General features: G+C 33.5%; 1 long non-coding RNA gene across 3 annotated transcripts in view; it reads right to left on the reverse strand.

Moving 5' to 3' along the window:
• LOC148224617 (uncharacterized) overlaps nucleotides 1–17,152 on the reverse strand; it is a 111,815-nt gene that overhangs the window by 55,351 nt on the left and 39,312 nt on the right. Inside the window, exon 3 of one of the 3 annotated variants that reach the window (XR_015800022.1) lies at nucleotides 14,356–15,962. The exons of the other annotated variants lie outside the window; for them this stretch is intronic. This is a non-coding gene — a long non-coding RNA (uncharacterized LOC148224617). Of the gene's footprint in view, nucleotides 1–14,355; nucleotides 15,963–17,152 lie in introns of those variants that run through there. 3 annotated transcript variants of the gene reach the window in all.

Genomic DNA, 17,152 nt, shown 5'->3' on the forward strand with positions numbered 1-17,152 from the left:
AAGGAAAAACAAAAACAAAAACATGCCTGTATTAGTTGCATGCATTGCATAAAGTCCATTCCAAAGATATCTGTAGAGCAAAGAAATTTGTTTTCCGAACTAATCTCTTTCTTAATTCATTACAATCACTTTTAAAGTTAAGAAAACATCTATATGTAAGGAAAAAAAAACTTATATATGAAGTTGAAGCTCTCTAGGTTTTTAGACATTTAGCTCTTTATTTTACTAAACTCTGCTTAAAGGAAAAAATGTTTTATTCATGCAGATCACTTATGTATTACGATACATCTCAAATAAATATTGAATATTTAATATAACCTCGGTATAGTATGTAATTCATGCTGGAATTCTTTCCCTGAAAGCAATTAGGCAGTTACTAGAGAGCTTAAAAAATAAAACAAAGTATCAAGTTGATAGTTTATCTTTAATTGCTTGCTCAAAGTGGTATTTTGCTAAGCTTAGTAAAAAAGACACTGTTGTGTCTTTATTTTCTCCATACAGCCTCTAGTAAAAATGTGTTTTAAAAACATTACCTGAGATGGTCTTGAGAAAAGAATTTTTTTGTATTTTACATATATGCAAATATATTTTTTGGTACATGTAGGACAGCTGGGAAGAAATCTCACATCATTCATACAAAAGAATAGGTACACCTTTTCTATGTGGTTCATGATTTGTCAGAATAACCTTGTGGCTTGTTCACATTGAGAGGTTTTGTTGCAGAAGAGAGTCCTGAAGGATTGCAATGGCATGCACTGTTATCTTCTAATGGAACTGGAGTCAGGAGTGATATGCAGACTATCTGATCAGCCAGGCTAGCAGGGAATAAAAGGTATTGATTTGAAGAAATGCTTGAAGGAGTGACATTGGCCAGACAATGTCATATCTTTAATGAGAAGGCTTATGACTTGCCCATAAAAAGCTGAACCATATCCCTGTGTTACTTGAGCATTATTGTTCAAAATAAGTTAAGGGATTTTCTGACTAGCTTTAAGTGCCTTTAAAGAAAATTGTGTGCAGGTACAATTATAGTCAATATGCTTAACAAGTGCTTCTCATTGATAAAGGCCTCTTTTCTTCTTTAGCAATTTAATGCAGTATTAAAGACAAGATTCCATAGAAGTCTGGTTGTCCCAAATCTGGGATTTTTCACCCTGGGCTCTTTCTCATCTATATCTGTCTTGCCATAGTTAACAGGGACAAAAATCTAAAATTTCAAAGGAAGAAAATGTACCTGTAAATCCACTCTACAAGATACATTAAGAGCTTAGTGATCCTGAGAAAGAGAGGCTTGCTAGCTTCACAGTCCTTAAACATGCTCATTACACCTGCAATAGTGAGTAAATTTAGAAAGTGCTGAGAAATTGGATCATAAGAGGTATAATTCCTGCTCCACAGCCATGTCAGCTTGGGAGCTCTGCCTTATGTTGCATAAAGGCTAATCACTGCTGGAGGTGAAGTGAGCATTAGAATTCTTGGAATCAGCATAGATAAAAGCACATCCTCTTCACTTGGCATATGTGCTGCTCATGGGAAACACATTCAATCTTTATCTATAATTTAAATTCCACGTGGCCAAAAGTTCCTCAAGGATGGTTAGATTTCCTCTTGGGGAATCTGTGCTGTGAAAATCTCACGTAGCACTGAAGTTGCTATCTGAGATGTGGTTCTCTCTTCAGTGTGCTTCCTGTGTTTTATAAGAGCAGGAATAGCAGAGTATGGGAAGGGGGAACTGTATCTATTTGGGTGCTTCATTCCATTCCTCTGGGAAGCGTCAGTCATTTTCAGGCTCTGCTTTCAAAACACAAATTCCCCAAAATTATTGAGATGGGTTCTTCTGACTAATGCTGACTAGAGGAAAAGTTCTGTTATTGTAGTTAACTTTGTATAAAGAAGGAATAACTCACTAGTTTCAAAAAAACTGAAAAAAAAAAATAAACCATATTTTATTTCAGTAGGTGTATTTTTTTAAGACAAATGCCTTTTCAGCCACTTTTGAAAGCTCCTAATGCAATCAACCTGTTAACTGCAGGGCCACAATACATTTTTCATTTAGTAAATATTTTCCCAAGCCAAGGGAACTATAAATTATGAATAAACCTTTAATGAAAATACATGAATAGGTAATACCAGCTACAATCTCCTATTATTAGCAGCACAAGATATTGCCTAATGTTATATTTAAATTATGCAGATCAGAATAATTTGGTATATATCAAGGGATAAATTATATTGTTCTATGCCATCTTAATTATATCATTTGACATGAAAGAAGCTATCTGAGTGCTTTGCTAATTAATCTTGTCACTCTTGACCCAGAAACATACTCTGTGTGGGTTGTTTTAAATTACTGCTGTTAAAAATGCTAAATATATAATTTAATTGATATTGATATTAGAAAGAGTTCAAATCCATCCTGCTGCCAAGGAAAGTTTGAAAGCTGGTTGTTTCTACACCATCATGCAAGTGAGAGATGTGCAGAATTTATTTATTTATTTATGTCATATATAAGGGTTTTTACTTTATTGCACTTATTGCTTTCTGTTGCAGTGACTCATCATTCTTTTTCTCCTATCAGTGTCCAAGATGATCAGGCAGATTTGTCTGTTGCAAGTTTTTGCTTAATAATATCTCACTGATATCTCACACCTCTAAAACAAAGCTAACTTCCTATATCACTTTATTTAAAAAAATATGTTGTATGGGAAGGATCTCCTTAAACACATGATACTTTTGCAAATGAAGAAGCTAAATGATATGTATTTGAGACATAGAACAAAAGTTATATTTTTTCTCAAGCTCAGTATATAAAATGAAGGGGAAATTCTCTTCAACTTTAAGCCCTCATTATGCTGTCAATAGATCTAAACATTTTTAACACTTTAGATGTATAAAATAGACATATTGCTACTTAATGGGTTATGTACTCAGGGCTCCCTTATCTAGGAGTTATCCCCCCAGACCCCCCTGGATATTTTTTCTTTTCTGACCTTAATTCAAGCAGAGACTATGTTTATTTTTTCACAGGGTTCACCATCTCTTCTATGGCACAAGTGATAAAAGGATTAATTTATTCATTCTTGCAATACATAAATGGACTTTTAAATGTAAATACCTCTTAGAAATTACTTCCTTGCCAAACAAGGGGCGTTTAAGGTACCTGAGGCAGGTTTTAGGGAAGATGATGATTCAGGATGTTTAGGGATGTCTCTCCTTGGTACACAATAACTCCTCTCTGTGTTACACTTCAAAGCAGACAGCCCCCAAAACATGTAGTCCATGACAGCACAATATCTTCTTGGTGAATATCTTTGTTCTTCTCTACTGTCAAAGTTCAATATTGTTTTGGTTTGGGTTTTTTGGTTGGGTGGTTTTTTTTTTGTTTTGTTTTGTTTTGTTTTTGTTTTTGTTTTTGTTTTTGTTTTGTTTTGTTTTGTTTTGTTTTGCTTTGTTTTGTTTTTTGGTTTTTGTTTTTTTTTGCCTATGCCACCAAGGTACATCTACATTAAAATTAGCTTGCTTTTGAAATAAGTTGAGAAGAAATTTTAATATCTCTGTAAAAAACATTCAAAACTTTATATGGTAATCCTTGAACTTGAAGTAGAAAATCAAAAGAATTGGTGGATTTTGTTGAATTATATTGACCCCTTTATAGCTGGTTATACAACCTAGTAAATAGCTTGGAGCATTATGGATCTGCTTTTTGTACTTTTGTTCTTTCTCCCCTTACCAGGGGTACTGGCATCTCCATGGGTTTGAGTGAGAAACACTTTCAGATGCAAGGACAAGGAAACTGTTCCAGTGTCCATGAGACATCTGTTGTGGTGGCTTCTATTTGGCCATTAGCACATTAGCTCACCTAAAATTAATGCTAGGGAGGTTTTCCCATGCTCTTACTTATGCATCAGTATTTTGAGGTTTTTTTCTGAGAAACTTCCTCTGGGGTATGGCAGAAGGGAGGAATCCTGCCAAACACAGGGATGTTATAGCAAACCCTACTGGGAGGCTCCTTGATGACTTGGAAGGAATTTGAAGCAGTACAAATGAAAGCTGCACTCTTTCGTGAAATTTTCCCAATTCACTCTCTTCAGTTGGAGTTAACATCAGATAAATGATCAGAAATATTAGTGTATCACAACTCTGAAGTCTCAAAACAAGATTCAGAGTTTTGAGTGTGAAGGTTTTTACTGGCACTAAGGTTAAAGCAGCTGCTTTCAACTCGCCTCAGTCCCCCAGGAAATTTGCCAGGTGCTCTCCCAGCTGTGAGATGCCTCTGCCTTGGCCAAGAGAGTGCACAGGCACAGGATTTGTGTACAGAAAAGTAACAATCATCCAAGCATGAGAGAGACAAAAAGGAAGGAGAATTTGGGTTGTATCAGCCACTAATGTTCCTGCTTGAGTTCGGTCTTGCTCTCCTATAGACAGCTGTGTTAATAATCCATGCCTTGATTAGGAAAAGCTGTGAACAGCTGATATGGAAAATCTGGATTCCAGCATGGGTTTTGGTGCTTTCTATCAATTTCTTTGCCAAAGGCAGCCAAAAGAAACAGTTTAGTAAAGGCAGGAAATGGCTGGTATACTTGTGTTCTAATTGCATTTATTTCTTCATATTTATGTTAAAACTGCATAATATTTTATAAATTTCAGTGAAACAGATCCCAATATTTTATTCAAACACCTTTAAGCCAAACCAGGTTCTCATTGCAGATAAAAGCCTACATAGCCCAGCTATATAAATTATATTTATTAGAATGAACTCAATAATAATAATGTTTACACTTCTACATTTAATTAAATTTCATTGCATGATAAAATTGTCGTATAAAAGAATCTTTTAAAACACAATGATCGAGGTACAATATTAAATTTCTCTTAATAAATAAACAATGATTCCCTGTATTTAAGTGGTCACAAAAACATTGTATTAGCTATAGTCAGAGTTTATTTCAAGTCAATAATAACCACTCTTAGCATACAGCAGTTTCATAAAATGTCTTCTAGTTTTTACAGGGAATATTGTATAATACTGAAAAATGTATAGTACTGAAAATGCGCTGGTAAAATCAAAGTGCGATATATAACGACATTAAATGAAGCTCAATCAGGAGATTTTGATGAGCAACACGCTTAATGGGTGAGGCCAATGCCTTCAGAAATGCTGGTTTGCAAATGAACAATATATCTTCTGTTTATTATTTCCGTGGAGGCTATGTAATTTCACTTAAAGGTCATATATAGATTTATTTTTCATTAGTTAATAATTTTGAAGAAATTGTTATTATAAGGTTTTCCCAGCTGCTGAGTGTTGATTCTTTCCTTTTCATCCAAATATAACACACCTTCTGCTGGGATTTGTTGGACATGCTCCACCACAAAGTTGGATATGCATTGCTTTTTAGTTAGATACTTCAGCTTATCCATTTCAGCATTCCATTTTACATATATATAGTTCATGAATGAGAAAATATTTATCTAAAAAAAAGCATATCTCTATGCACATTAATTTATTTATTTCTTTTGAAAGAAAGAACAATTACCCTGCAGTAAACATTTAAATAAAAATAAAAAAAAAAGCATGCAAGAGGATGAAGAGGATGCAACAAACACGTTTTTATTAGTACCAAATAGATGGAATTTGAGAGATTCTTTAAAAGTCCAACTGCAATGTCCTTGTCATAGAAATTGTTAGCCAGGAGACATATTATATTTCTTCCTAGAATAGCTCAAAATATATGCCACATCAAGCAAAACGAAAGAGTTATTTTCACTGAAGAGTCAGTGTTAAACTGACATTCGAGTCGAGAGGTGCTGAGGATGTTGTGGGAACTAGAAGAGAGGTCAGAACTGAGTCAGCCTTTGCCTTCCTTCCTGCTCCTGAGAATATGTGGAGGAATGGAAAATCTAATGCTTAAAATAACAGTAAGTGAGAGGATATTACCCTGAAGGCTTCCTATCAACTATATTAAGGTCACACTGATAGCCTGTCCTGGAAACCAGGTCATCCACATTCCTCATAGGCTAAAATTTCTTAATTATTCTTCCTTAACACATTTATTAGGAATTATGGGCATCCTCATAATTAAGTACTTTTTTGTTTAAACTAGTTTTAAGTGTGCAATGGCATCTTGTTATTACAGTTCTCCATATCAATTTAGATTTTATTAGCTAACAAAATATGATAATTGAGTTGCCAATTGGAATGGAGCAATCAGATAGAATATACCTTGGTGTAAATTATGTCTAAGCTTATTTACTGGCAATGGAATGCTCAAAACATATTCTTTGTCAATTGGTTCAAGGTCATCAATGTTTTTAAATCTTGAAGGAAAAAAAAATCCCTTTCTAAGCCTTCAATTACAAAAAACAAAAGCAAACAAAAACTAAAAATAAAACCAAATAACACGCAAAAACCCCAAATTTGCAAGCAAGTCAAAACTTTATTGTTTTTGACTTGAACAAAGATTCATTTTGCTGTAGCCTTGTTTGTTTAATTAATGATACAATGGATGATGTCCAAAGGTAAGTTAAGGTTTAAAAAAATATATAATTTTTTCTTTTTTGGTAGCATGGTGTAGTATTTCAGTGCCCAAAGCATTATTTTTTTTCCATCAACATCATGGTCAGATTCTTTCTTAGGGTATAAACTCAATAGATAGAAAGTGAATTATACAAAGCTGTTATTTATCTTAAATGTTTATTACTTTTTATCTGTCACTCCAAGTTTCTACATCAGAGTTTTCTCGTTCAATCACATCAATGCTCTTTATTCTCAATATAATTTCTATATAATTATTTTTTCTCCCCACATTTTCTGCAAAGATGAGACTAAACCTGCAAAGTCAGGGCATCAGATCCAGTCCTCTCATAACTCTGGTTATGACATAAATCAAACATAAATCTAGATCCATGGTATTTGATTTGTTTGTAAGGGAGTCAATATCATCCATCCCTGCTTTGTGGCCATATTATTTTAAAATATATATGTCAAAACTGCTTAAAAGTTATGAAGTATCAGCTCTGTCTTCCTTTGTTATACATCAGATTCTCACAAATCAGGATGGGTATTGAAAAAACTTTCTCCAAGACATAAGGTAAAGTCTGAAATAGAATTCAGAGTTTTGGAAGGGCTTTAACAAAGCAGAAGGTTACCTGGTGTGCTTGGTGGTAATAAGCAATGATAATGTTATTTCTGCCTTTTCTCATGCTGTATTATTAAAAATACACCCAAGTGGTAAAACCAGGACTTGTTAAACATAATGTTTATATCATGATAAATCTAAACACTTACAAATTTTCCATGAATGGAGATGGTTGCATTTTCAGAACTTTTAAATGGAAAACAACTCACGTGTAATATCAATGCAAACATCAAACAAATCAAATATCATGCTTACATTATTAAGAAAGTACCTAAATGAATTGTTGTAAAAATAAGTGGGTTTAACGTATGTTCCATGGATGATGTGGTGGATGTGCTGATTGATTTTTAGTTTATTTCACTGAAAAATGTGTTTCCTGAGAGAAATTTTCTTGCTCAAGTAGTTTTTTCCAGCAGTTTAAGTTTTACTGACTTACCTGAAAATAAAACATTCTGGTTCTAGATATATCTGGAAGAAAATGCCCTAATTCTTCACAGATATGTTTAAATGTGCTAATTTCAAATTATTTTTTGGGGCCAGCATATGGGCAGAAGGAGAAGAGACAACAACAGAAGTGGCACGGGAGTGAAACTTGAGATGGTTGTCTGTATATCATATGTTGCTTTTTCATTACTGTAATCTTTAATTATTGACATGATCCATATTGATTCTGATGAAGTGGTATAAGTGTCCTCTACCTGGACATTTCTATTAACTTTAAAATACATATGCCGCCTTAAGAATGTTACAATTTATAATGAAATGTAATGATATTTCAATAACTCAGAATTCTATAAGTATGTGGAAATAGCCATGAGATTCATAGAGTTAAGGACCACATTCATCAATAAAACCCAGTTATTTTTAGAAAAATGCACATTTTTATTAGAGGTTTCTTTATAATTGTCTGCAGCTTGATGACCCTTTCAATAAATAAATAACCTAATAAAAAATCGAATTAAACTATTTCTTTTCCTTTTAATCATCCTTAAAATTTCCACATTTTGTATACATTTTAATCTACATTCATCCCAATAGACTTTAAGTACAAGTTTCATCATTTAATCTGAAAAAGCTAATTCACATTAATAACATGTTAATCTATATGCTTAACATTTGTCTTTGGTAATAATCGCTGTTTAGTTTCATAAAACACTCATTAAATGTCTTGCTAAATTACATAAAGATCATAATGGGCATTTAATGGATGCTTTTAAAACTGAAGTAGGAATCACTTCAGATTATAAGTAACTATAGGTTTAAAAAGCCATCATTATATATCTATTAAGATCATTTAACTTAAGTGTTCCATAATTAGGGAAGAAGCAGAATTTTAATTGCACATTTACAAACTGCTACCTAGGACTTCTGAAAATAGCTCTCCTTTTATCCTAGAAGAGTTTGTACTCTCTGCAGAATTTATTTAAGAAAGTTTTTTTTTTTTTTAATTTGTAAGTAATATCCTTCTAGACTATAGTCAACATTATGGGACAGAAATAAGAAATCATCTGATATGTAACTAATTCCTTAAAAACTATCTCTAATATTTGGGGAAAAAAATTTATAAGGTTAACTTTAGTTAAAAAGTGTTAAGTTTGAACCTCTCTATGAACTGTTTCTGCCAAAGTTTTGACAAGGGGAAGTAGAACACTTTTACCTCTGGATGACTGACTGAAAACAGGAAAGAACAATAACTTTGACCAAATTTAGTTATTTTGACCTAAATTTCTCTCTTAGGTAGCTGTCCAAATCATAAAAATATACTTTTCCTTGGTTCTTCTCTACTCAATATCATTGAACATGCCAAAAAGCTTTTACTTTTAATCATGAAGAAAATAAATTGAGTTTCCAGATACACCTCACAAAGCCAAGGAAATGCATAGAAAAAACACTGGTTTCTCATTTCTCTCAAAAGCACAGTTTAATGGCATTAGTGATACATTAGTTGGTATTTTCCAAGATGAGTATGTGGATTCAGAGAGAGGAAACCTTGGAGTGAAATGGCCTCCCATTTGAAATACTACATGATCTGCCTCTGTCTAAGCTATTTTGAATTTCCCACTGGTTTTTATGTTCATATTTTCTCTTCAATGTGTGCTCAAAGCAAAGTATTTGCATTTGAGTAGCAGTGTTAGAAATGAAAAAAATGGCAGGAATGGTTAAACTTCATCTCAAACCCATCACTGCTCTGCATTTCATTGAATCTGTTTCCTTTCCATTACCCTCAGCTCAAGGCTGACAAAATTGCTTTTTTTTTCTGTTTAGTTTTGTTATGCTTTCTTCTTAAGTCTTGCATCAAATATTGTGTGTTAGTCTCTATGGGCCCCCAAGAGAGAATTAAATGATGTGACAGTCTTGGAGGCAATTTTCTATTAAAATCCAGTTCTTGTTTTCTTTTGTAATTCTTCCTATTTGAATTAAATTTTTTTTCCTCAAATACATTTAGCTTGAGACCAATTTTATAGAGCATACAATCATTGTACTTGGGTAACTGTATGCTTGTCTAATCTGAAGTTCATCTAACATTCCATGGCTGGGAGAAACCACAGAAAGCTCCTTCTTTTTAAATAGGCTTATTCTTTAAGAGAAATTAATACATTTTTCAAGAAATATAACTACCTTTTAAATTGATTGCATTTCCTTCACCTCTGAGCTGTTTTTCTTTTAACATGAGCTCTAGTCAAGTAGTTCTCCGTGTTTGCTCTTGATGGTCAGTTCCCTCTTTCAGTTCAGTTCATAGACACACAGCAGAAAAATAAGTCCCAAATAATATTCTTCTGATGCAGCTTAGTGCACCTACTTCAGAAAAAAAAAATTAAAAAAAATTTGTTTTTTATTTATGTTTTTATCTTGGGTTTGAGGCATTAAATAGTATAAGGAAATGGAAAATGAAAGGAATTTGTATGAAGAAAAGATAGCATAATAGTTAACACCTAAGGCTAAAAAAAGTGAGGAAAAATGTTATAGGGGAGGAATAAACATATGCAAAATCACCTGTTACTTGGAGAAGAGGAACATAAAAGCAGAAGATGGAACAAGAGGAAGAAAACAGGAAACAAAATAAGGAGTAATTAATGGAGTCCATGTTAAAATATAAAAAATGTGTTCAAGAACATGTTGAAGATTCAATCAGCTAACTGCACTGGACCACATTTAACAGCAAGCCTGGCAAAACTGGAAGACAGAGTATACTAAATCCTCCAAACTGAAATAAAATTATCAGTTACCAGTTGTACTTTGGGCCAGGCATACCTTCTGCCCTGAGAAGTACAAGGGAATTGCTGTGTTCAAGTAGAGATGCTGACATTATATACTCTCATGCGAAGTCATGTATTGCTATGAAAAAGCAGCTCTAAAGACCTTATATTTTTTTCTCCTTAAAACATTACAAGGTCCGTGCCTGCTGGAGATGGCATTCAAAAGGGAAATGCTTACAGCTGCTGTCTTGGACCTTTTTTGCCAAAAGAAAGGTCTGAGTCTGGTTTGCTCTTTCGTAAGTGCACAGAACAATTTAGGGTTTTTTTTCTTAGATATCTCAGTTCTGTATTTCAAGTCTGTTTCTTCAGTAACCGAATTCTCAGGTTTGATTTGAGTACCAACCCTAGAAAAAAACCCCTTTGTTTCCTCGATTCTGTATTTAGCTCCTGATTGCTTATATTTTAGGCATATAAATATTTATGCTACTGTAATATTTCAGTGGCACTGGAGTGTTCCAACTTCATTAATCAGTAAAATACTGAGGCAGGATCCTGCTTCTTGAGTAACTGTACCAAAGCTTTAAGGTACACTAATGACTGTGATATTTACCTTCTAAAATCAGCAATAATACCCTGGTTGTACAAATTTTGTGCTGGACAAAATAACTGTAATACTGGCAGCCCCAAGCAAACAGCTACAGAAATCAAGAGGTGCAGACAGCCTCAAAATCATGACACCAAAAACTGTTGTTATGGAAACTGAGTTTCCCAGGACACATCTGCAGATCTTAAAATATTTCATCTTAGCTTATAGGTAGAAGTTTTCAGCTTCTCTCTACTTAGAGTATAAGAACTTACTAACAGCATTTCAGCCATCTGTGGGTCAGAAATTGCTTTCCTCTGAGAGTCCAGAAGTATTTTCTCAAAAACTTTCAGCTTTTCTACCTTCTTCAAGACATTGTTGCTGAACAGAAGTATCAGTTTTGAACAGAATTCTGACATGCAGCAAGGAAGTGCTGACTTGCTACTTCCATAATAAACCCTGATATCTATGACAATTTCTTGTAACACTGCAAGTCATCAATTGTGACATGTTCCTAGAGCTCCATAATTTTCATTTGCATGAGATGGATACTATACTCCATTAAATTATTTGGATTAATTTAGCTCATAATTTGTCAACTAGATACATCTTTATTCTCTCTCAAATGGAAAGCTTAGGAAATGACAGAGACAGCAACAGACTATATGCAGTGATTTCTTTTCCTGGAGGGGATTTGACAGTCACTATTTGTTCTCTTTAATTTCAATGCCTTCATTCAGCTGGGTTTTTTGGTTTGGTATAGTTTATTGGGGTTTTTTCCCTCTTCAAAATGTCACAATTCCTCTAGAAATAAAAACTGCACTCAAGTTTTTATTCAAGTCTACAGTGGATGGTAATATCTAGTCTTGGAATACATGATTATTCATTATTCTGCAAGCATTAGCTGATCTTTATGTGATGTGTTAGAGAAAATACATAATAAATAGCATATGAGAAAAAATGCCCTGAGGTGAAATCTTGGCTTCATTGAAAATCAATGGCAAGAGTCCTATTTCCCGTCAGTTGGACAAAAACTTTTCTGTCCGTGTGAGAATTGAAAGATAATTTAATTTCTCTACTTGTGAGAACTTGTATTATGTGATTATTTTCTTTGGTTTAATTCTCAGTTATTTCTTCAGGCAAAGCTCCAATTGAAATTTGCTGTCTCTTGTAATCAGTGGGAATTTTTCCTAAGGAGAACATTTTGTCAGTGCTGTGCAATTTGTTCTTTTTCAATGTTTATCTTTTGTCCATTTTGTTATTTATCTTTTGGAAAAATAAGAGAAATAGGCAGCTTTTTGGACCTGAGTAAAGTGAAAAAGAAATACGACCACAAAAAAAGAAGCAATGATTAAATAGGGTTGATCAAGGTTAAATTTATGTTGTGAATATGGATACAGGGATGCCTGACTTGCATAAAGGCTCTGTCCCTCTTTTTTTTTTTTTTTTTTTTTTTTCTTTAAGTCTGATAAGTTAGTATAGAAAAAAAGGATTGAAGAAGTTGGCTCTAGAGCCTCTTGCTGGGTTGCTCAAGACCCTGGGCTATGGAACTTTCTGGAAGGCATCTAGTCTTGCTTTGAACCCTTAATATGGAAAGAGTGATCCTTGGCACCTGGTGGAGTAATGGAATTGCCCTTGTTGTTGCTGTATCTACCTTCTGCTATGATTTTGCTTTTTCTTGCTAGAGTAAAAATCCACCTACTTGGGTTTTTTAATATATAAATACTTGTAGAATAAAAGCAAGCCATATTTTACATACCCATTGAGCTAAGGTTTGTAACTACAAACAGATTTTAAAAATCCAAGTCACTTTTATGCAACTACTTTTAAATTCTGAGCACTCTATTGATGTATTTTATATTATTTAAATCAGAAAAAGTTTCTGCATTTCAGTAATAGCCTCATTATGATTTGGATAATAAACCCCATTCATTGAGGATTCATCCATTAAGGCCTCTGATAACTTTATCTACATCATCACAAAGAAAGGTACAGTTGTGTTATTGAAAAGTTGCTTAGAATCTCAACAAAATATGCTTGCTAATGTTCTGTTGCAGGCTGGCTACTAGTGAAAGCAACAGGAAAAAATTGCAATAGAATTTATCCCCATATTACTATTACATTGAAATGTGTTTTCTTTTTTCCTACATCTTATAAAAGAGTTCATATTTGTGCTATTGATTCAATAAATATAAGAAAACTGCATATCTAACAAAATACTCCAAAGTTTCCAAGTCATTTAGCAATGTAGATAGTCTAAAAATGATATTTTTCCATGTCTTTCACATTTTTCTTCTATGGTTCATCTCTTGGTCATCTTTGCAGCCCACATGAGAGGAATAAATCATATAGACTTTGAACTGCAAAGATTTTATAGCTGCTGCAAAATAAGGGTAAAATACTTTTATCTTTAGATTTCTTAAAAGTTTCAGCCATTTAAAGGTGTCAGTACTGTACTTTTAAAAGACTAATTTAAAGGCAAAGTCTAATTGGTGCCACTTCTCCTCCCATGTAAAAATTAAAAATGAAGATATTGTTAAAAATAAAAAATCCACTCCTTTTCTAAAAGCTTAAGACAGGTGAGATGCTGAAGAATGGGAGGGTGAAAAGAGAAATAGTTTTAGTTCTATGTTGCATAGTAGTTTCTTCCACTATTTCTTTAATTCTGGTGTGGAGAGCTGCATCTGGAATGGTGCCATGTGTCCTGAGGGTTAGCTGCAGGTACTAAAAGAAATCGTGAAAGCTATTTCACTCTTTGTAAAATATTAGAAATAATTGGAGGTGGGGGGGAAACAGCCCTCAGAAAGTGAAGGGAAAGAAAAAAGTTCCCTTCCCTTATAACTCTTCAATATATATTTTTTTTTAGCTTTTGTTTTTATAAAAGAAATTTGAGAAGGCTCTTGAAAAGAATCTTTGCCTGAAAAACACCCAAATATGCTATTATTTGCTATAAAATGAAGGCAGTTTAAAACAGAATTTATAACTAAGATGCGACAATATTTCCAAATTACATATTAGTAGGAAGATATAAACACTATAAATAAAATTAAACTGCACTATGCATACAGCTGTATAATATAACTTACACAGCTAAAAACTTATACAGTCATTTTCATATGATAAAAATCCAGGTTTTCAGAGCTAATCCATTTCCCATGAATGTTCCTGGGTTATGAGGTCATTTTCTGTTAATTTTTTTTTCACTGCTAGTGGTAAGAGTCCAATACCTGCTGATGGTATCTCCAATGCCAACTCTAATATCTGTCAGCTATGGCCACTATTAAATGCTTTTAAATTAAATTTTAAAAATAAGGCAATAAATACCAGTTGGGGAGTGCTGTAGAAAACAAATTATCACTGGATGCTGAGTTTCCATATATAATATGTTCTGTTTGTGTGAATAAGAGATACACAGTTGGTTTTATTTGGTATGTTGAACAAAAGCCCAAATAATTATCTGTGACAATAAATACAGAACAATATTATTGCATTCTATATGGCATCAATATTTTTTCTAGTAATAAGATCAGAATTACTCTGAAATAGTTATAAAATTAGGAAATTTGCCTCTCATCACAAGTACTTTAAGCCTAATTTTAATACTGGAGGCACAGTACAGATTAAAAGCTTTGGCTTTTGGCCACTATACACTAACACATCAATGGAAAATATTTACAGTTTTTTCTTTTCAGTAGAATGGCTGAACTCCATGCCAAAACCAGCTAATGAAGGGAAAAGGGAATAGGACAAACTAAATAAATGATATGGCTGGTGTTTGATTAAAAAAAAAAACAACAACACTGTGTATTTAATGATTCAGATTTAAGTCTTTAAAGTTAGTTTTGCTTTTATATTATGTAAATGACACAAAATGCTTTAAGAAATTATACATATTTGCCTGCTTGAAAATGTTAATGTATTTTTTAATTATTTCTGGTTTCTACAGGGCATTTGTACACCTATTCTTCTATTAATTTCATTGTAAAAACCCATATTTCATATGAATTAAATAAAACCTTCCCAGTTCCTATGGGTTTTCTATTTCCATTCTTTACTTGACACCAGATGGCTTCAAGAAGTAATTCTTTTTTATTTTTTTCATCCTATGATAAAACACTAGAAAAGAAGAAGGAGACATTCTTCATCTGATTCACTGTGAAAATGAGGGGCAAATCATAACAAGCCAATAAAGAGGTGGGGAATCCAGGTGCAAGCCAAAGGGTTTGCAGAGTGCCTGGCTTTTGTACAGGAAAGAAGGACAGCAGTGAAAACACATGTCCAGGTATGATTTCTAGGGCTTGTGAGGCAGGTGGAGGAAAACATGAGTCTCCAGTTAAATTAGCTTTCAAAATACTCCAGCGTTTCAGTTTAGAAGGGCAATACTCCAGTAGTTTTAGCAAGCCAGGCTGTACCCTAAGTCATGATATCTGAGAAATTTAACCAGGTTGAAGAGACAGGATGAGTACAAAACCCAGAGTACCCTTTTTAAAATGAAATTTCTCACATATTTCACTTCCTTAACTAGTTCACAGATGTCTGTTTCAGTATGGTACAAAGGTTTGCTAAAATTCCTTTTACAAAGCTGAATTTAATAAAGACTGAAGTGCATTTTGTAGACCAAGTGCTTGACATTTCATCTAATTTAGAACTGTGTTAACTAAATTATTAAGCAATAGTTTATAATTTAAAAAAATAAAATATCTAAAAGAATATTCTTTCTTTTGTCCAGGTTGAAAAAAACAGCTGATTTTTATTCTACTGGGAACACTCAGGACTTGATAAGAATTTTCATATCTCAGAGTCAGTCCAGTGGGAATATTTTTGACATTTCTTTAGAAAAATTCTAAACCCTGTTCCTGACCCTCACTCACTCATAAGTGACCAGTGAAACTCATAAGCCATTTCTGATGCCTCAGATATTGTTCCCAGGATCAAAAGGCCACTTCTGGCTGTGAAATTCTGGAGATTGAAATGTTGTTGTGTATTTCAGGACACAAGGCTATGCTTCACTAAAACTTCATCCTGGAAGTAAATATTGAGAACCTGAAAGAAAAGCAAGTGTATTTTGAAAAACAGTGACCAAGATTATTCTAAATCACTACTATTTATATACTTAATTCTCACAAAAATGATTCCTTATGCTCTTACCTTCACTTCCCTGTTTAAGCATGACCATATTAATTTAAAAATAAGGTTGTACTGCAAAAATAAAGAGCATATAAATTGTCTGTTATCTGTTTTTCTCTCACTTTTAAAATACATTTCTCATGTATTTTCAGTGTCTTTCACTGAAAATTCATTCTGCACAAGAGAGGACTCACTGATGAAACTGGGAACAGAGATTGGCCTTGGTTATTGATTTCACAGGCGCCCCTGCTCTTAGCATTTGCATTCAAAAACAAAATTATGTCATATTCTTTCATTGGGATATTTTTCACAGTTGTTTGTCTTCCTGTCAGTCAGCTCTCAACCCCTAACCACGAGGGTATTTAGGCAAGGATTGTTATTAGAAATGCTGTAGAAGAGCCCTGCAATAAATCCTTTCAGAAATAAACTTCAAATAAAATAATCCTTTATTGTCAAAAAAGCCCTTCTAAATTCAGGTATAATTATGTTACATGAGCACTTTGCAAATATCTTGTGTCAAGCTACAAAATCTGAAAAATTCAGAGTAACCCAATGTTAAGAATGTACATTAAAAAATTGAGTTTTCTAAACCCCAGCTGTTCCTCTCTTTCTCACATGCCCTCACAATACCTTGCCCACACACTCATGCACATTTCTACACCTTTACAACCAAAGAGCAAATGTTCTTGGGCAATGAACTTTACCTAAATGTGGGTGGGATAGTAAAGCTATTTACATTTTTAAATGATTGAAGAATGATAATAAACCCATCGATGTCCTTTACTTCGTGGTCTCAGGTGTTGAGGTATTGTGCTAACGTGGTTGCTTTTTCTTTTACTTTTTTTGTTTTAATTGTTTAGTTCTAAAGTTTGAGTTGTCCATTGGAATGCAAAAGCAGAGAATTCAAAACAGAATTCAGCCTCTGTCCCATAATCAGGGTATGGCCTCCATTGTCATTAGTACCAGGTGTGTGACAGAGGATCTCCAATTACCAAGCAGCTGATTGGAATCAGACAAAGATCTGTATGTCCATTTTATTGAATAAGCCTAATAATTCAGAATGCCCTTCAGCGTTTATGCTCTATTTCTAGGTTTGTTGGGTTTCC

Source organism: Sturnus vulgaris, chromosome 2, assembly GCF_052056855.1.
Source record: "Sturnus vulgaris isolate bStuVul1 chromosome 2, bStuVul1.hap1, whole genome shotgun sequence".
In the NCBI taxonomy this organism is placed as follows: domain Eukaryota; kingdom Metazoa; phylum Chordata; class Aves; order Passeriformes; family Sturnidae; genus Sturnus; species Sturnus vulgaris.